Raw genomic sequence first — 21,456 nt, 5'->3', positions numbered from 1 at the left:
ATGCAGATATCTCTTAATCTAACACCCACCACAAAGATAAAGAAAAATGCAGTATGTTTTGGAGATAGTGTCAATTATTTTCTTAAATTCCTAGACAGTCATGGCTCTGACTCATCCAATTTACTCAGTTTAATAAAATAAGACCCCGTGGGAGTAGCCCATTGCAAAATTCACCATAACTATCTTCTGCCTCCAATGTGAGAAATGAATTCTGAACATGTGGACAATTTCTCCTTTATTTGCTTAATTAACTGTTGAGGTACCTCTAAAGAAATTCTGTCCTTATCACTCTGGCAACATTGAATTTAAGCAATGCACAAAACTTTAATAAGGAACTCTGAATTAATGCAAACCTTTTCCAAGACTTTTAAGAGGATGAAGTAATGCTAAGGTAAAAAAAAAAAAAAAGGAATAACAAATTGGATAATTATGAGATCAATAAACAATTAAGCAATTCACAAAAGCTATTCAAAACACCTTTCTTAACATGAAGTCTCCATGTTAAACACAATTCTTAGAAGATACGTCATGTGCCAAGCTAAGACAAGCATGCTGGTGATACTGATTTAGGTGTCTTAATTGTGTTGTTACCTCCACAGACAGCTCTAAAGAAAAAAAAAAAAAGAAAAAAGAAAAAAAGAAAAGAAAAAAAAAAGAAAAAAAGATCATAAACCTAGCACTATGTTTTTCCCCTGCCAGACATCCAATTGAATTTTGTTTTACTGAATTTGCAATTTATAAGCAGTGATTCATGTATAGAAACAGTAAACTGTGATAGGAACCTTAAATTCAGCTAAAGATCTGCACTTGGAAAGCCTTTCTCAAATACCAGTTTTTAGTCATCAGAGCATTTCTAATTTAGTAAGAGACATGCCTTCCTATGCAAAGTCATGCCAACTGACAACATGAGAAATGGAGACATCACCAAGCCCTTTGGTTGTGCTGGGAGCTTCATAGGGGCAGGTTGGTCACAATAAATTGTCCTTAGCTGTGAATTTCACTTTCCTCCTGAGACTCTGAATCTCTTGACCTCTGAATCACATTTCAGAGTCCACATACTCTCCCAGGCTCTCTATCTGCTCATTTGCAGAGCAGGGAGGGGATTAGTGTCTGCATAAATAGAGGGGAGCTTTAAAGGAGATGATTGGGTATCAGAGAATTCATTACCATTTCAATAAAAATACCTAACACCAGTTGCTGACTTTATACCTTTCCATACATTTTTGCAATGCCTAGATAAGCAAATTTAATATAGGAGAAGCAAAGCAAGTATTGTCATGACTAAATATCTCCCACAAAAGTTAAGGCCAGCTGTATCAGGTCCCAGCCCTTAACACAGCCAAAATTTTTACAGGCACTTGCAGATATATAATATACTTGGCAATTAGCTGTCTAGATCTTTGACACTGAATTGGTCCTAAACTTCCACAAATAAGGAGTAATGCAATCAGTTCCCTAGGTTGAAGGAAAAAAGAAAATCTATATATTCATGGGGCACTATAGAAACCTTCAATCTAGCAGTGGGAAGTGGTTTATCTACTAAACACGCAAGTTGACACATCAAGAAGTCAAATGGAAGTAACGTTGTGAATTATGACAAAAAGAACTTCATAGTTTTAAAGTTTGTAAACTACTCTGACATTGACAGAGTAGGTAGAATTTCAGAGTGTCTAGAGAAAAGAGTTTGGGCACTGTGCTTTTCAACCATTCCAGTGTATAAATGGAAAATAAATGAATAATAATTTCAGTGTAAAATACATAGAAAGCCTGAACAGATTTTACTTGAATACTCCTTATTCACTTGATTAGAGCTAGTATATCAAAGTAACATTTGAATAAGATCATGTTTGCAAGTGTTTACTCTTAAGAGTAAGACTTGTCAGGCTTGCAATCTTGCTTAATTTTAAGGAAGGAATTTTTTCTTTGTTTGTTTGTTCCATTCAGTGTACGCCTGAGGTAAAATAAGTCAGGAGGAAAAAAATCACTAAGAGTCTGAATATAAAATAGTTAGTGGTATTACAAAATTGCTGGCAGATCAGGAAAAAAACTTTCTTCAGAATGGAAAGATAAGAAGTTTTTGACTTATGTCTCCAAAATTGTTTCACTAATGGAATATTTAAAGATAAAATATGTACATGTTCTTTTGTTTTCCTCTCTTACTCTGCACTGAAGCACTGTGCTTTATATATGGTGATACTGACTGCAATAAAAATCGTGCTTACAAAACGCCTTTTATTTAAGGACCTCTCATGCAACTGAAAGCTTCAGTTCACATAACCTCTTAAATCCCACTCCCACTTCTTAAATTATATGAAACTGGTTTTAATGTCTGAACTCTTACAAATGAGTTAGGCTGCAAAAATTTCGGAAGGATTTGTCCTGCAATATGCAAAAGTAATTTCTCTTAAGTTACAGAGAGGTAAAATGGAGCACATGTAGTCTGTGTAATTTGTTTCAAACAATTCATCAGAAGCCACACAAAGATCAGAGTCAAGGAATCTTTGGTGGTGAACACTACAGTAGATAAGACTGTACATTCAACTGTATTTAAAGGTCTCTCCTAATTGCATTTAGCCTTTAAAAGTTATCATTTGATGTGGTAGAGGGTGAAAGTTGTGATACAAGATATCATATTTTTTCTTGCCTTTGGAAGGTGGGGAATATTTTCATTACTTGTTGTGGAAAAAACTTATTCATTCTTAAACCTTCCTCAAAGCAGTTAACTTTTTTACCTAGCTGCCATATAGTAAATGTTATAATTCCTATGAGATCTACATGACTACTGTGTGGAGATTTCTGTCCCTTTTCTACACAGAAAGTTACATAGAAGGAGGTATTTTGCTATATATAGGAAAATACTATTCCCTGCTATTTTTCTATAATGCAACCACCTGTGAAATGAATCATCACTTTAATATGTATTAAGGCCAAATGCACTCCAAAACTTTCAATAGCAATCTGCCCTCTTGAACACACACACACACTTATATGAATACATAGCTTTAGTAGTGGAAGTAGTTCAAGTCATAGAAAATTAATCTGACAGCTCCTGTAGTACATCTTTTCCTCAATATAGAATTTGCTTTAGTTACAGTGAGGCTGCATTCTGGTCTATAGCTCCATCTGCATGGAAAAGCTAGCAAGAACAGCAAGTTTTTAAACTGTTCTTTAAAAAGAGCTGCAGAAATTCTCAGAAACAGTCAACTGTTAGCTTTTCTCCAGTCCTCAGACACCTCTCCCAACTGCCATGACCATTCAATGACAGTCACAGTCTTCAAGAGACCTCTGACACCAAAGGTCTCCTTGGAAGCTCAGCATGAGAAAAAGAGCTTCTGAACTCTGCTGCCACTGGGAGGGGATGAACTATTGACAGGCAACATCTGTAAAGAACTCTTATCAAGGAGTGAGGAGCAGCTCACAGCCAAAGTTAGATCTCCAAGTAAGCAAACTGAATCCATGTTGGCCTCTGAAGTCATTTGGCTGGTCCCACGGTTGGTCAGTGGTTTGAGAAGAGGTTACATGAACCTCTGCCAAGGGACTTTGAAGAAGCAACTAGAACAGAGAAAAGAGAAAGGGACCATCCCAGACAGTGTCTGCTAGACTTAGGTCTTGGTTTTCCAACTCCCAAATGACCACCTATTGTAATAAGTTAATGGAACAGTGGTGCAAAGTTCAGCTACACTTAATTGATTTAAAATGTAAGGACTGAAACATTGCATAAAGCACAGTCAAGAAAATGAGGGATATGTAAAAGTATGCCTCATCAAGTTACAAAATGCTGGAGGAGTTAGAATACAAATAAATACATTATACGAAAATTATCCTAGATGATCACTTTTGTAGGATTTCAATAGTAGGGGAAGTTATTGGCTTCAGTGGGAGCCATAAGGGAGCAGTAAGGAACACATAACTTCCTTCCCTGAAAATCCGTAACCATACTATGTGGAACATACATGTGGAATAAAAAGTAACAATTAAGGTAGGGTATGAATTTTCAAAATGCTGATTACTACACTGACTATCCCAACAGACATTCTTAGTCTGTGCTTTGGTATAACGTAACCCAACATGCAGCAGCTATGCTAGCACTCAGTGCAAGTTCAGTGCAGGTTAGTGTGTTATACTCGTGCCATCCACATTGTTTTCTCCCATAAGCAAGCACGTGAGATCACTTCATTCATTTTTATAATCCTGCGAAACAATGATTATCTATCCAAAGCCAGGGTACAGCAAAGGGTGCAAGAAGGAGCACAATGTAGCGTAGAATAGCAAGGTCAGAAGTATAACTTTGTCTCTAACCTCATCCTGAGTGTCCTAAAATTAGGAACATTTGAAAGGTCAGCAGGCTTTTTGTGGTCCCTGCAGTATTGAAAAGGGGTGACTGAGTCTGCAAAGGATTCAGGTTCCCATGATCTTGTATAAAACCATTTCACCTATGTTAGGAGAGCGCAAAATACTAGACTTTCACTTTTGTACCGTCTGAATTCCATCACTCAGTGATAAATGACAATACAAGCCACAAGGAGAATCAAGCCTAATAAGTCCTAGTTTTCATTTGGAAACACTGATACAACAACTCTGAACAGCATCTTATGAAAACACATTACAAGAAGAATATGCACTATTATCTTATTCAGTGACAGCTTAAATGGTAAAGAGGAGACAATTAAATAGAGTATCAAATAATATACCATCGTTTCACATTTTTGTTAGCTATAGTTGATATATACAGCATGGGTGGAGAGTAATAAGTAGTGGAAAGAAGGTTAAAGATGAAAAAGAAAGTATGATTGTTACAATCTGTCACTTCAAAATATGCCTTATGCACATCTGTACTGATGAGGCATCACAGATGGGGGAAAGAACTCTGGAAGCACTAATTAGGTCAAGTTCTCCTAAGACTTGCAATTTTGGTGATTTTTTTCAGAAAAGGTGAAAGAAATAAGGACTGGATATCTGAGGACATAGAATCTGTTAACAATTTATAGTTGATAGCAATTGCATGTAGTTACCTCTGAAGGAATGCCCTTTGCTACCTCAGACAATACTTTCTTACAGTCCATGACCTCTCAGGCTAACTACATTCAGCTGTAACAATGAAATTGCCCACTACTCCGGGAAGACTTTTGAATACAGGAAACACAGTTTACATGAAAAATTGACTTGGATTATGAAACACACTATGAAACTCAAAACTAAACAGATAAAGTGACCACCAACCTCACCTTTAAGTATGAAATATGTATCTTTGTTTTAGATTTCCATCTGTATTTTTTTCCAGAAGAGTTCAGAACAAACCACGTCCAAGAAATCAGGTGAAGAGTAACTAGAAAGATGAGAAGACAGCCCACTGAGACTGAACATATTTTCAACCTATGTTACCAAAAGCTATTACGCAGAGATACAGGGGCAAACTTATTTAATGCTTTCCTCTGTTCTGTCTTCCCAAACCAAGTACGTGCATTAGCAAAAGCAGTAAACAAGTTAAACAAAGTCCACAAACTGAATTATTTTATGAAGATCGAAAATTACATTTCTAGTCTAAAATGCTTAACAACCATTCACAGCAAGAAAAAATGTGGACAGAGCAATGTTTAGTGGCTTGTAAGCAGAGGGAAACAGAGAAGGATATACCAACTTTGACACCTCTATATTTAGCCCATCTCAGACTTGGAAAGAAGCCTGGCACCAGGACCAACTATGGCAGGAGTTCCTATCTGGATTCATATCCAGAAGCCTAAGCTAGAAAAAAGCTCTGGGACATTTTGGCTTTAGGTGTTGAACTCCTGTGTCAGCTTAAACGACGGGCTTTTTCAGGCTGGAGGCCCAGGCTGCTGATTAGTCAGCATTTCAGAGGTACAACATGCAAAGCTTGCAAATCTCTCCACTCTAAAGAGAACTGTGAAGGAGGCAGACACTTGATCACAAAACTAAGTTAGTGGATGGGCTACTGAGTGGACAGGTCAATATGCACAGTGAGTACCTGTTCGCCCTCAGCATGACCTTCAAAATTACTCTCCATAAACATTTCAGATTTGACAAATTAATAATTTCAATGGATGTTTTTCTAACTAACCCAAACAGAAATCTGAGGTACTGAGATTGAGTCAGAATACTGCCACAAAAAGCAGATCACCCAAAAACTTCTTGGGCCTTCTGTTAGCACTCTCAGCAGAGAGGGAATGATGGACTGTGCAGTGAAATCATTTTGGGGTGTTCTGTGCATTCAAGCTAGACATGTTTGTTGATGACAGGGTTGGAAGTTTGGTCATGAATGCGCAGGCTACATTCCTTTTACCTGCAGAATCACAGGCTGAGGGTACAGGGGACTCAGAACCACCTAGTCTGCCCTTCTGAATATCAAAACATACAAAACACAATAAAGCATATTTCACTACAATGGCCTTTCACAAAGACCCAATATGTGTACATGGACTCTGAGAGATAGAGAAAATGCAGCTTCTTCAAGCAGTTTTTAAAATGGTGAATTATTTTCACCATTAAAAAATCTACCCTTAATTTGTAATCTGAATTTATAAGACCTCAGCTTCCAACTATTTCTTCTTCTTATAGTTTTATTTTAGAAAGCATTTAAGCATCTATCTTTTCCCCTCATACAATAATCATATCAGTTCTCAAGTTTCTTAATCAATAGACTAAAGTTTGAGCACTGAATTTTTCCTTTTTTTTTTTTTTTTTAACCCAGCATCAGAGTGGTTTTGTGTCTCTTTTCTTCCTTTTTAACATAATTTTCAAAATGTGGACTAAGTGAAATGTAAATAGTATCCCAGTTTTCCCACTGAAATTGTTAAAATCACTATTCTATTTCCCTGCTTATTCATCCAATGGTACAACATAGTCTTTTTTAACAATATCACTTTGGGAACTCATACAGAATTTCTTGCCTGTTACGGTCTCAAATCCTTTTCAGACTTGCTTTTACAGACAAATGTCCCTCATTCTGAAAGGTGTATCTTGTATCTGTCCTCCTCATACATAATATTTTGCATCCAACATCACTCTGCACACCTGTCTTATTTATCATGCTGATGCTTACTGTTGCAAGGAAAAACTTATCAAATCATGTGATTTAAATTATAGTGACTTAAACTATAACCAACATTTAATAAACTGGCACTCACTGCCAGCTCAGGATCAGCAATACAGCAGATAAACCATAATATTAGATACTTACAAAATGACAATAAACACCTAAAAACTTCTAAACACCTCTATATAATTAATCCCCCAAAGTAATACCGCTCAGATCCTCACGGACCACATGGGTTACAAGCACATCCTCACTTCTGGGAGTGCAGGCTCCCCTGCTTGCTCACTCCTTTCAAGACATGGGTGGTCCAGCCCTGTAGGATCCCATGCTATCTGTTAATGCACAGGCCGGGAAGAAAGCACTCAGAGTTTACACATGCATTTACAAAGTGTGGGTCCCTGCGTGTTGCACCCTGTGCAGTCAGTAACTCCACTGGCTCCTTACAGTATCCAATGCAGAGGCAGCTCAGTCAGGCCAAGCCAAAGGTTACAAGGACATGGGGCAACATCTGGCAGTGTCAAACAAATTTTTTTGCTCTGTTTCTCTCACCTGCCTAGCCACTCATGCTTAAAAAGTTTCATGTTTCTTTTATACTTTTTTCCCCAGATTTGTTTCAGAAGTTTGGTTTGTTTTTCGTTTTTTTTAGGTTTTGGGTTTGTTTGGGTTTTTTGTTTTGTTGTTGTTGTTGTTTAAATTCTCCTCAATAGCATCATCAGTTTGGTGACATTCCCCCTCAGTTATCTTGGCCACACAGTTCACCCTCATGTTCCCATCCCAACAGCCAGCTGTGGGCCCTACATTTAGGTTAAGTGTAATTCTCTGTCAATGATCTGTCTAGATCATTGATACAAATATTGTAAAAATGTTACAATATTTGTATAATTTGTTCAAATATATTTCCCTACAACACTTAGTTTTGAATATCTGACCAGTACTTCCAAGCTATTTAAGTATCCTATGTAATTCAAAGTTTAAGTGCACTGTATTTAGATAGTAACTTCTATCTACCAACCTTTCAGCATCATCCAAGAGTCAAAGTGTTTGCTTGATAGAAAATACTTCCCATAATAATGTACTATTGCAATTAAACATTTCCCCTGCATTAATTCTATATCAGCTGAATCCTGTGTTGGATTTTCTGTTATTTTACCTACAAGTTATGTCAGACTAAATGGTTAATGATTACCTGGTTCATTGCACTTGTATCATCGGAATGTTTTCTAGATATATATTCTGGAGTACTGTTTGGAAAAGTATAAAAAGACTATTGATCTAAAAATATTTACCCCTAATAGAAGTTTTCCAATATCCTTTAACTTGCTTTTTCTTTTCATAAGAATTTTTAATCATGATTTTTCCAGGTAATAAATAGAAATAATTCTCAGTTCTGCATCACTACTGCCAATAACTCTTCATAGGATAACTCCAATAAAAGCAAGAATAAGAAGAAGGATAGTCCCTCATTTCTAGTATATTCTAAGCCCACCATTTTACAGCTTTTTTTCTTTTTTAATAGGCCTTATCTCTTTTCCTCTTTTTTTTTTTTACCTACTATATAGTGCTTTGTTTGATTTGGGTTTAGTTGCTAAATTTTGGCATCATTTTGCCTTGTATCAAAGACAGGCTCAGAGTTGAATGTGAACTCATTTATGATTTGGGTTTTTTTCTCTTGCAAAAGAATATTTTCCTAGAAACTGTCCAGTTCATATTCACAACCTTCTGTTCATATGTTCTCTCCATCAATTTTTCTTATAATTTTCCTCAGGTTTAAAAGATAGGTCTTTCTGAAGCAGCATCATTGGCTGCATTTTACCTTTCATTTGCTATAGGCAATCATCAGCTTCATCTTTCTCTGCCACAAAAAAAGGAAATCTTATCTAGATGATACTTTAAATTGGATGCAATACCTTTTGTGATAGGAAACTATTAGCTATATTTTCTGCAATTCTAAATGACATTCTACTACTGCTGCATGAGATGTTTATACATATCCCCAAAAGTGAAATTTCCCATTAAGAAATACAATTATTTTTTTCCACATATGTGGAAAGTTACTTATGGACTAAGCCATCATCTGCTATGGTTTCATTCAGCAGCCTTTAACAGTTACCTCCAGGCCTTTCCTTAATGTATACAACTCAATCTTCAGGGCCAGACTACTCAGTAAAATGTACATTACAGAAAGAGGGATATCAACATGAACATTCACTGAAGGTGAGGTTTTTCGACCTCAAAAGAGAAATCCATTATGGTTTTAATTCCCTGCACCACATACAGTCAAAATTCACACGGGCGTTAAATGCAATAAAACTCTTATTGAAGTGGTAGACTGCACTGCATACGAGCAACCTGAAAGGCTAATGGGGTCACCACCCTTCCCCTTGAGTAGCTGTTGTCATCAACAACCCCAACAAAAATGAACCTCAGTTCTTTAAATGATGTAACAAATATAAAAGCTTGCCTCTGGAAAAATAATATATAACCACTTGTAGAAGAACCTGCCTGTCCAATAAGGGCTCACAAATAAAGCACTGGCAGAGAAAATTGTTGTAAAACCAGACAGCTAAGTAAAAAATCCTTAACACAACACATATGCCCTTTGGCAAAGAAGCTCATGGAATTTAATAAATTTTTGCACACTTCATTTGAAACTTGCATGCATTGATGGAGGAAAAACTATAGTTCCTTAACTTAACCCTTCTCTGTCCTTGAAGATCTTCTTCTATAGCCTTTAAAAAGCAAACTATAACATTTTTTGCTAAACTGACATGTCACAATATTCAGTTATTGATGTGAGTAGTCAATGCACAGAGATTACACTACCACCAAATTCTCTAACTCATGACTGAGGATTCAGCCCTAAAATATGACATTTTACAAAATATCTTGTTTTGTTAATACAGATTTATGTTTTGCTGTGGCAGTAACAAGGACCAGATTGCTTAATTATCCATCAATTATTACATTATACACAGATAAAAAAGAAACATTAATACCTGGAACGCCATCACAGACTCCAAAGAGAACATGGAACATTTAGAAATTTAAAAGTTTATGGCATATTAATTCAAAATGGTATTTGGATCATCTTTTTATGTCTGCAAATATAAATACTTATTGTTTATTTCTGGAACTAAAACAAGTTTTGTACTTCATTTAGGAGAAAGAAAACAAAAAAGCCACAGAACAGGATCAATCCTGATGAAGTAATTACTAAAGCTCCAGTTGAGATTAGCTGGAGCAGAACTGGGTTTATCTTTGCACAATGACAGAAGAGAAGAGAAAGAAATGTAAAAAGAATGAAACTGGTTGTATGAAAGTGTTACTACAGAACCAACTACTTCATATGTGTTGCAGTGCTGCATTAGAACAGAACAACAGGCATTAGTGAATAAAAATCAAAACTATCCTTTTAATTTATTCTCTGCAAGACAGAATTCGCACTTACACCAGTTTATGCATAGCCTGTCACCCCAGCCTCTTCCACTTGTTCACTAATAGTTGGGTTTGGAGATTAAAGAGAAAGTAAAATGTTGGTTTATAGCTGATGAAGACCCAGTAATTTTCATCCCTAGCTCCTTACTTCAAATTCCAGCCAAGACAATGGAATCTGATAGGCTTCAGTGATTTAATGCCTGGGCAGTAGCCCAGTGCATGAGAAGTGAGGTGAGCACCTCCCATCCCCACTCCAGCTGGCCACCTTTGTTGACATCTCAAAGACACTGGGGAAAGTTCAAGGTGCATGAACAGAATTAGTGCCTGCCCAAGTTCTTAAGGCAGTCTTTTGCTTAAGATCATGCCTGAAGTACAGTGATAAACAGTGTGAGGAAACCTGCACTGTTGTTACTCACGCTGCACTCTGCTTATCAATAAACCCGCTCTTTATGTGCTTGGCTGTATTTCCCATGTAACATGGCACATTAGTGAAAAGACTATTGCCGTGAAAGGGAAGAAGTTTGTAAGCAAAAATCAAATGTGCCGGAGATGTAAACTACGTTAATACATTCTAAAAATTACTGCTACTGGCTTTCAGGGTTAGTCATGACCCTTAGAGCAATCATTCTTATATATATAGTGAAGGAAAAACACCAACTCCTGGGCCTTCTACAAGTCAGTGCTATACATGCTATAGTGTCCATACAAACATGAAATGAAACCACATTCATATTTCTGAGGATTATTTTAATGCACAGGACTGTTTAGATCCCATAGCTGCAAATAATGGAAAAGAGATCCCTCAAACACAAAGAGCATTACTGAATGCTCAGAATTGCTACTGGTTCACAGAAGAAAACTCATTCATCTAACTTAACTTGCTGTGATACTTCAGAGTAAGCTTTATGTAGTTGCAGGTGAAACTGTTGATGCTGTAGTTTTTTTGCTTTGTTTTGGGGTTAGTTGGTTTCCTTTATAATTCTCCTGCTTTCCTGGTTTTATTGCTCCCCCACAGTTCTGACCTAACAAGTACAAGCTCTGCAGCAAATACTATGGGAGATTTTATTCAGTGGTCTGATGCTGCCTCTCTCCCTTTCACAAGCAGCAAGGGTAAATCTTGTCTCAGAACTGCGAAAACAGAATTTCAAGAGTTCTTACAGTGGTGTTAGTATTTGAATTTACAGAACCTCTGTTATATACCTGAAATGCATTTTTATCTGCCCAAGGAATAGATTCAGTCCTGAGAAATTAATTGTTGTTTCTAATTGTCAGCGACTGCTACAATTTGCTTGCCTGCAGCTATCCAATTAACATAACACCACTACATAAAATATTGTAATATGCTCAATGTCCTAACAAGAGTCTCACACTCCACTCCTATCCAACAATTTCCTCCTAATTGGGTTTCCAACATATTAGAAAATGACAGCGAAGAACATACAGACAGACATATGCAAAGAGATAACACAATCTTCAAACACCTTCTCCTATTGCTGTGCAAAGTTCTGTGGCAATATCCCTGGTTGTTGTGTATATTGAGAGAGAGAAAAACAGTGAGAGAGGGAAGAAAAGCTCAACTCCAGAAGTGGAAAACATGTAACTTGTGCCCTGAGATATTGCTATGGCAACATTTAAACAATGAACAGAAAGCCCTGCAGGATTCTGCTCTTGCTTCCTTGGATACCAAATGTAAATCCTGATTCTCTTTTATTGTGTGCATGCACAAGCATCTGATTTTTGCCTTTTCCTCTAACAGACAGCAAAGTATCCAGGCCCCCTACCAGGAACTATGCGTTAATTCACTTCCATGTATTGCAGCTTGTGAATATGCAATTAAAACACATCACTGGGACACTCATCTCCCCTCTTGCGTCCCCATTTCTACACACCAAGAGAAAAAAACACCCATGACAGTACAGCTAAATAACAGGTACTCTTCCTTTCTGAATAACATCATTAAATAAACCACTCCGCAATATCACAAGCCAGCTCCAATGACTTCTGCCAGTACTAGAAGCAGACACAGGATCCTTTCAAAGGGCAGATCCTTGCCCACACTGCTAGACTCAAACATGCTGCAAGGCTGCCTTGCAGACCACTGTGGCTCCTGCTATTACTAAAGCCTTCTCATCTGGGTTGTCCTGTGAGGGCAGCACTTTATAACCAAAAGAGGCTTGTTTTTCACTATGATTTTCATAGAGCAGCTGGCAAGGGCATGGTTGGGGCTGCAGGAGAGCCCTTGCTAATGCTTGCCCAAAGTCCAGTCAGCTTGACTACTCTAAAAATAACTTGGTGGGTGCTAATTGCATTTATTCAGAGTAATTTTCCTTCCAGACTGAAAGTGGCACTAATTCCAGCACCCTTCTCTCTCTCCTCGTTACCTCACTAGCAATTAGAAACAAAGGAATATCTCCAAAAGCCAAAGTGAAGGCACACTGACAAGACCGAGATGGAGGCTCTCTCACACGACTGCTGCCCACAGTGCACTCCTTCAATGAATATACTGCAACTTCACTCCTGGACAGCTTGGCTTGTGGGTTTTCACCAGCACCAAGCTCTCTCAATACAGGCTAAATTCCTGTCCTGAGCCCCATTCAAAATCTTCCTGTCTCATATGGCTAGGGCAAGAATCTTCATGTCAAATGGGAGACAGCTTTTTAGGTGACAGGCAAATCATTTTAAAGCCTATATGTAGGAAGCCATGGCAGCATTTTGGGAATCCCTTTCTTTTCCTCCAGTTCCACACAACTGCTTGTATTGGTGCCCATCTAGGGCATTCTATCTTGGGTCTCACCCAGTCTGAATGTTCGTTTTTCATTAATCAGTTCTATCAGGCTGGGAGATACTGTCTCCCAAACACAAAATTTGCTGTTCCAGCAAACTGAACCTGCTCCTGTTCTAGGTCAGTGCAAGTCATTCCCAATACGTGAAAAGACACGGACTAGCTAGCTCCTTGCATTGCTAACCTACAGTTTACCAAGAATACCTGAAGTCTGAGATGTGTGATCTCTGACCTGGAGAACAAGTAGAACAAATGGAGCAGGAGTCTCCATTGGAGCGCTCTCTTTCCTTCTGCATAAGCATTTGGTGTCTAAATATACACATAATGGTGGCTCCCTGTACAGGGCCCAAGTCCCAGCTGCCTGGGGTTATTACCAAAAGGATTGTCCATGGTTTGAAGAGAAGACAACCCGCAGGACCAGCATATGCTACTGAATGACACACCTGTCAGGCACATGCAAGAGAAGCAGCAAAGACAGCCAGTTCTTGCCTCTGCTAGAGGAGATTTGTTGCTCCTCATTTAGCTGGATGTTTGGATTGACATTTTTGGCCATTTATTTTATGACTAGCCCTTTGGCCTCTGGATAAGCCCCAGCACAAATGCTGAGAAATGCTATACGCACTCCCACTTTGAGACTGAATGAGTTAAACTCAGGGTTGTTCCATGTGTCTTTTGGCTACTGTATTAAATGAATCATTCAGTGAAGTGTGAAACTGTTGCCTCTTTAGAAGCAGACAGGCATCCCTAGCTTTTTAATGTTGACAAGGTTTGCCTATTTCAGCCCAAACTGGTGGCTAAATTTTCCCAGTGCTTCCTTATTGCATCAAGAAAATCCTCCTGCTAGTTATTGTACAGAATGAATGGGGCACCTATGGCAGCTTTCTATTGTCAAAAACTGGAGTTGCTCTATCAAATTTTCTGTTTATGTGTTCACTTGACAGCAATCTAGGGAAAAGCTTGGAGATGCCTTTTCCTTAGCCAGCTCCTTTTTCCTTCAGTAATTACTGAGCAGCAGCTTAACATAAATTTAGCTGCTCTATTACTGCAACTGCTGATGTAAGTGTAGCCCACAATAGGGTACAGACTTATAATGATACAAGAAGGAATGGAGAACAGAGTTTTGCACTTATTTTCAGATGCTGACAAACTTATTGCCCATTTAGTGTCCCACCAGGAAGCATGTGCCCAGAGAAATAAACGAGGCTAAAGTACTTCATACTAAACCGATTTAGCTATACTGAGAAAGATGGGAGTAATTAGAGCCGGAAGGAACAATTTTTACTGTGTCTACTTCCCTCTTTTTCTAAACACAACAGCACACAGGGTCTGCTTTGTTTGCGTGGCCAAACAAAACTCCCAGAGGTTTCCTTAGGAGCAGAATTGCACCCTAAATCTTAATCCTTTACAGGTAGCCAATGTTTAAGAGGCATGACCTCCAAACAGAAGCACATGGGACATATTTGAGAGACAGAAGGTCTATTTTTATGCCAAAAGATTCAGGACATTCACATGAAGTAACAGTGGTGATGTGAGTGAATGGAGAAAGAGAGGGGAAAAGGAAAATGCTAATATTTATTTATGTTTTTATCTAGGGAAGTTAGAGCTCTGGTTTGTGTTGTTTCACACAGAAAGCTTGTGAAGAGGGAAATGCTGCCAGGAAAAAGCCTTAAATTCCGGCTGTACCAACACCTCTTCTATCCCTGCCTTCTCTCCCCTCCTGCAGAGTATTGCAGCTAGAGGAAAGTAAGATGAGTGGCAAAGAGAGTTCTGCACCTTGACTACCAGAAAATACCTATATCTGTTCAATGGCTCATTTAATTAACAGTTTCTCTCGTTCCAACACTTTTGGCCTAATACTTTCAGCTGGAGCCTCTACATGTGAAGGCCAAGGTTGAGAAGGGCAGAGATGAGGGAGAAGAGAAGGGGAAGAAAGAGAAAGAAAATTCCCTATCTAAAAGCTAAGCAGTCATGCCAGGAGAGGGGTCAGAAGTGGCACTTTTCTCCACAGGAAAACAAGGACCTCTATAACACAGTGGTGTCATCCTCCCTTTATTCCACACCCCCACACCACATTTCTCCAGGAAGCGAGAGACATTTACTGGTCTGTTACACATCATTGCTGATCTGTGAATCCCACCATCTACAAGCCACTTTTTAATTATTTTCATTATGAGCATAATAACAAAAACCTTCTAACACCACAGTACCCTTCTCACTGGTCGACAGTCAAAGTAAATCTTCAACTGCCATGAAAGTCCTAGGGGAACCTGAAGGATTCACCACAAAATCACAAAGAATTTCCTAGGAGATCTGGAGGGTACGGGTGGCTAGTACAGCAGTTTCCTAAACTCCCCTTCAATAGAAGAATGTCCTCTCTGCCTGTTACTGCTTTTTCTTAGCAATGGAGTGTAAAACGTGCCTTTTCTCTCAGAGCTGCCTCCTCAAAATCCACTAAAACCCCTTGTCCTACTCCTCCCTGCCCCCCCCCCCCCCAAAAAAAAAGCGCCATTCTTCACCTCCCTGCTTGATTACAAAATTTTTCTATTAATACCATATTGATCTGCAATGTCAGACTGGATGCCAGCATTCAGATCAGAGCCCTTTCTGTATTTTAAACACTTGCTAAATAAATAAATAAAGCCCCTCTGTGCACGCAATTCTATGCAACTTGCATCCATTTATACATATGGGCAATCAGACAGCACCCCCCACTCACTGCAGGGGCTTTCTCAAAAGATTTCTTTGCTAGTGAACGTTCAAAAATGCTTTTGAGCCACACAGGCAGGCATCTGCAACATCTTACCAAGGCTAGAGTTTTACTAACAGGAACATTTGAGATACTGTGAGAATTCAGTTCTATCCTTATTCCTTCCCTTCTCCATTCCCAACCACCCCCCTCCAGCCATTATCAAAACCCAGTCAGATTCTTTATTCAGGTGGGGGAAACATCCAAGAAAAGAGGGATAACGAAGAAAGAGGAGAGCCAATGGGTCACATTTCCTTTTTGAAAAAAATAATAAAATGGAAAGTGCACTTACTGTATCCTCAAAGACTATCCGGCTGGAAATCCAAGCGGTTATGAAAAACCAGGGTGGGGGAGGGGTTAGAAAACTATTTCATTTCAGCAACCAAACCGAAATTAAAAACAAGAAAGGAAATAAAAATAAAGGATATCCAATTGCAATTTCCCAGCAATTTCATTCCATATAGGTGCCAATCCAACCCAACACTGCTGAACTCTCCCCCTCCGGCAATTTTGCTTTCTTCTCTGTCCTTTATTTTCTCTGTGGCTTTCAACTTTTCTGCTTAAAAATGCTGTAGTGGAAATGTTGCTGTTTGCCTTCACCGGAGAAGAGTCATTTAAAATAACAGGAAAAAAACACAAATCCTTGCAGAGGATGAATGGTCCTTCTCCTTTCTGAAACTTTTCATTCCACTGTGGATCCTTTGCCTAGTTTCTTTTTTTCTGAGGTTTTCTGCCTCTCTGGGTCCACTGTTCTCCATTGCTCACTGTTTGTTTTTTTCCCTGGCGAGCAGAAAGGGCTGTATTTCTTTTTAAGGAACCCTCCATCTGTGTTCTTTTAATGTAATTTTGTTATGACACTTAAGATCCAGGTCTTGCCAGGCAATTTTCTTCTTCCCCCTTCTTTGCTGTACTATCAATTATCCAGTCCGTGTGTCTCCACATTTGAACGGGGATTCCCATTCTTCTTTTTCTCTATCCCTCACCTCCTTTAGGAAAGAATCTCCTTTTGCATTTAAATGTTTATTTGTGTCTGTCAAAACAGTAAACTTTTAGTCTCTCTCCTCCCCCCCTCCAAAGATCTGATTAGATTTCCAATCACAATCCAGTGCGCAATTGGATTTTTGATTTCGGCAAAAAGCCAGCAATCCACAGCATCAGCACCCTCTCCTCGCTTCAAACTCCACGTTATATCCTTTTGCCTTCCCTCCAACTCCTCTGCATTTTCATAATCTCACATTAAATGGAATGGAGGAGGGAGGCAGTAGAGAAAAATTCAAGATTCCCACCAGCTGTCAAGAATAAATCCATCCCCTTGTTATTTTTTAAACACTTAGGATGGGTGTTTTTAACGCCCACTCTCCCCTTTGCCCCCCACACTTCTCAAAATCTTTCTGATGTTAAAACTCCCCCAAGGGGGCACAAAAGAAGCCCGGGGAGGCGCGATTTGTCCTCTTAGCTGTAAATTTCACAAGCACCCTTTGCTTTTCATTTCAGCTTCCTCTCCATCTTTTGTCCAACAGCTATACAGATCCAGCAGCACCGAGACAGATAAACTTCTATTTCTTCTTTGAGGAGAGAGAGGGAAAGACAGAGAGGAAGAAAGATAAAAGCTCTCCAGTCTCTGCCTCCCTTTTCCTCCCTTTCTCTGTTTCAGTGCAGGTCTGATCTCATTTCCAAGCTCAGCCTGGTGTATCTCAGATCTACAAGTTGGATTTCCCTTCTGCACAGCAGTGAGTTAGTCTCCCATCTTCTTCCACATGCCAGTTATCTTCCCCCTTTTCTTCCTTCCTTCCTGCCTCCCTCCCTTCCAAGATGATACATTCCCAGGAGCACAGCCGCTTCGTTCAGTTTTTAGTTTCATCCCTGAAATGCATAGCCCTTTGCACAGCCGAAACCCTTCTTCCCTCCCATTAGCTTCAGCTTGAATTCTCCCTGTGTGTGCACGTACGTACGCATGTATGTATATATCCAGTTCCAGACAGCTGCTGCTGTTGCTGCTGGGAGTAGCTCCGCTTTTCTGTCGCTCTGGTTTTCTCTTACTCCCCACCTTTCAGTGGCACCCCAGGATTTGCAAATGTCCCAGGGCCAGTCTTTCTGGCTACACTCCTCCTTCTCCCCTTCCGTTCTCCCCCCTCTGTTGGTTTTTTTTTGTGTTGGTTTTTTTTTTTTACCCCTTCTCCCCCCGCGCCCCCCCCCCCCCCTTTTCTTTGCTTGTGATCAGTAAAATACAATTACCCAATTACCTCCCATCATCTTAGCACTGATTGGTCAATTGCATTAACACTTGATGTCAGGGAAAGGCTATGGGAGCTGCTCCGACGTGGCACTGCTGCCATCTGGTTGACAGTCTGGGAACAAACTCAGGGTTACCTTAAGAAATCTCGAAGTCTGAAAGCAGTAATTGAAAAACAAGGGATCATCTTAAGGAAAGAAATGTCAAAACTCATTTTCTTAAAAGCCTGCCTGATTCTGACGGTTCAAGCAGTATTCACAGGTAGCAGCCCAGCCGCTGAAGCAGAGAGAATTACAGTAAAATGAAATGAGGTATAAAGTTGTCTTTGCAAAAGAAGTACAGAACGACCAGTATTCACAGATACAGATTCTAGCCATGGATGCAAAGAAATGACAACAAAATGAAACGATGTATAAAGTTATCTTCGCAAAAAATGGAACAGTGGAAATAATTTGCATGGAAAGACAATCTATTTTCTAATTACAAAAATAAATGTCTAAAACTTGTGTACACATAAAAGTTACCTAAAACTAACTTAAACATTAAACCTAAAGCATTTTGGCAGATGATCCAGGCCAAAAGTCCCATGAAGTGCTTCAAGGTTTTAGTGGGTTTAGGTGATGGCTCCAGTGAGCTATTAAGTAGCAGCAACGCAGCAGTGCAATGTCTGGGCTCACCTGTCCAACCGGCCACAGTTTGGTTCGGATGACTTCTGACAAGGATTTTTGAGGTTTCTGAACTGACTCCCTAATTTGGGCTAGCGAAGCACTGACATATTGGTTATGTACTTACCTACTTACCATGGTATGTTAGATGTACTTCTTATGTATGTCACCTAACATGCTCAGAATTGGACTTTTGTCTTGTTTTTTTCAGGGACCTGAATTCAATTTAAAATTTACAGAAAACTTTGTATATGTAAAGTTAGATATGCTACTCTCTCCAGGATCAAGGGATGATGTACGTGCCAGCATTTCTCCCTCTCAAAATCAGAAAGACATTATTTATAGATCTAACTCCCCCACACAACCCCAAGAAAAAAAATAGTCAGGTGCTTTCATGGTAATTATAGCAAACTTCACCTATTAAGCAGTAACTCTGAGTTATTCCATGCATGTGATAATACAGCTAGCTCAGTCCCCTCTCAAACAGCCAACTTTGGTGAGAAACCAGCATACTTGAAAACAAAAGAAAATAAATTTTTAAGTTATATGTCATAAGTTTGGTAGAATTATAAAATCCATAGTTCGACGAGTTCAGTCAAATAACACTTACTGAATCATTAACATTGACTTTCAGATTTATTCTACTGACTCAGTGGGCTTTCTGGTGAGAAAGTTCTACCAGATATAAGTTAAGCAACTGGAACCAGGTCCTGAAACACTGTTAGATCATTTAGCATCTGATCTTACTATCACTGAAATCGATGGCAAACACAAATTACCTACAATGGGGGGAAGACTGAGTGTGCAGTAATAATGAATTACCCAAAATAATGGTCTTTCAAGAACGCTAAAAAAGACTTTGGGGATTTCTGGAGAAGGCTGCAAGTGCGATAGGAGATGAAGTTGCTGACAAGTAACAATCTTTTTCTCAGTTGGTGAGCTTATTTTGCTCTAGTCTGATTCATTGACACTGCTGGTATATTTTGGGCCTACAAATGTCTTATGAGTCTTTCACATTTTGCAACGTAAACCCCCAAAAAAACACGAAGCCGTTCCTTTTCCCAGAAGGATAAAAAATCACAGCCTAATGTATGTTTGCTCCACTGTGTCTTTAAAAAGTGCTTGACCAATTTCCTGCTAATATTAACGAGCCTGTGAGAAAAAGCAAAGGTTTTTTATAACTGAATTAAACAAATACATGGGCATCAAAAACAGGAGACACAGAGCTTTTGGGGATATAATCAGAATCTAAGACACAAACATCTGTAATAGTTACAGTATCTCTGTGGATAAAATTAATATTTCATTTTTTGATGGAAACTTGCACATTTTTTTTTTTACGTCATTCAAATTACATCAATATACGTATTTCTAACGGATGCCAGTACTTAAATAAATGTACATGCACATATATAGAAAGATAATATATTTGCTGGCATAGATGTGACTGAACACAAAACTAGTATCCAGACTGTAATACGCTATAGACCATGATATAATCTTCGCTCAAAGTTTATTATTTTTAATACATCAATTATTCTTTATGACCTAATAAACATAGAAGATACAGTGAATAGTTTCTTAGAACATAACTTTAAAGCAATCTGATTTGTGATATTTATGAGATGACACTGCATACTTACTATACGAAAAGGTGAATGTCCTATTACTAAGCAAAATAAAAAGCATATATGTATTATCTGTTTTACAAGCATGCATGCCACCTATGTGTGAAACCTATTTAAAACAAATATTATAGTATTAGCACAATAAGTCATTCACTAATCAAATGTTAAAAGGGTGTCATCAGCACTGGACAGAACTGTTTGTGTGACTTTTTTCCTGCAGCAAGTTTTATATTGTTGCCTCCAAACAATACTGTTTCTATATTGCCTTCAATTTTTTATTTTGCAAGATTTCTGGGCAAGAAAAACTACTAGCTACATGTAAGTTCACAGAGGCCATCCAACATGGTGAACTGATATTCAAAATGAAAGCACCACAGGAAACTTTGGATGACACACATGATGCAATGTTTTATAAGCACTGACAAGGCAAGAGAGAGGAAATATTCTGGGCTCTACTGTTCAGTTCCTAAACTAGGAAATTGCTACCCCTCATGCCCATTCCCCACCACTGGACACACTTAGGTAGAGAGTAAGTATTAAAAGCAGTTGTTACCTGGTCTTTTCCCTTCCTGGGACCTGCCCTGACACTGCTACCATACATCTTGCAGAATAGTCACTGCTGCTATGGTACAAAATCCTAAACACACAGCAAAGGTCACTGGGTGCTGATTCCTCTTATGGACCAAGATGATCATGAGTCAAAAAGGTGAACTGTGATGAAAACAAAATACAGACTGGCAAAGGAATTTTGATTTTCATATAATGGGACAAGCTTGTCTGATCCTGAGTGTGGGATGATAACAAAATTCAAATATATGTACTGGCAAACTTTATAAATCATGTAATATAAATCTTAAATCACATAACAAACATGGACAACAGCAGATTGTTATAACACACCTTTTCCTTCTTGACA

The 21,456-nt window shown here is 38.7% G+C and overlaps 1 protein-coding gene across 3 annotated transcripts in view; it reads right to left on the bottom strand.

Annotated features, from left to right (window-relative positions):
• LRRC4C (leucine rich repeat containing 4C) overlaps positions 1–21,456 on the bottom strand; it is a 538,946-nt gene that overhangs the window by 79,385 nt on the left and 438,105 nt on the right. For 2 of the 3 annotated variants that reach the window (XM_055717133.1, XM_027807973.2), the window contains exon 1: positions 16,307–18,141. The exons of the other annotated variant lie outside the window; for it this stretch is intronic. The gene's annotated coding sequence lies outside the window, so the exon portion shown is untranslated. Of the gene's footprint in view, positions 1–16,306; positions 18,142–21,456 lie in introns of those variants that run through there. 3 annotated transcript variants of the gene reach the window in all.

Source organism: Falco cherrug, chromosome 7 (assembly GCF_023634085.1).
Source record: "Falco cherrug isolate bFalChe1 chromosome 7, bFalChe1.pri, whole genome shotgun sequence".
NCBI lineage: Eukaryota > Metazoa > Chordata > Aves > Falconiformes > Falconidae > Falco > Falco cherrug.
This window is presented reverse-complemented; position numbering and strand designations above follow the sequence as displayed.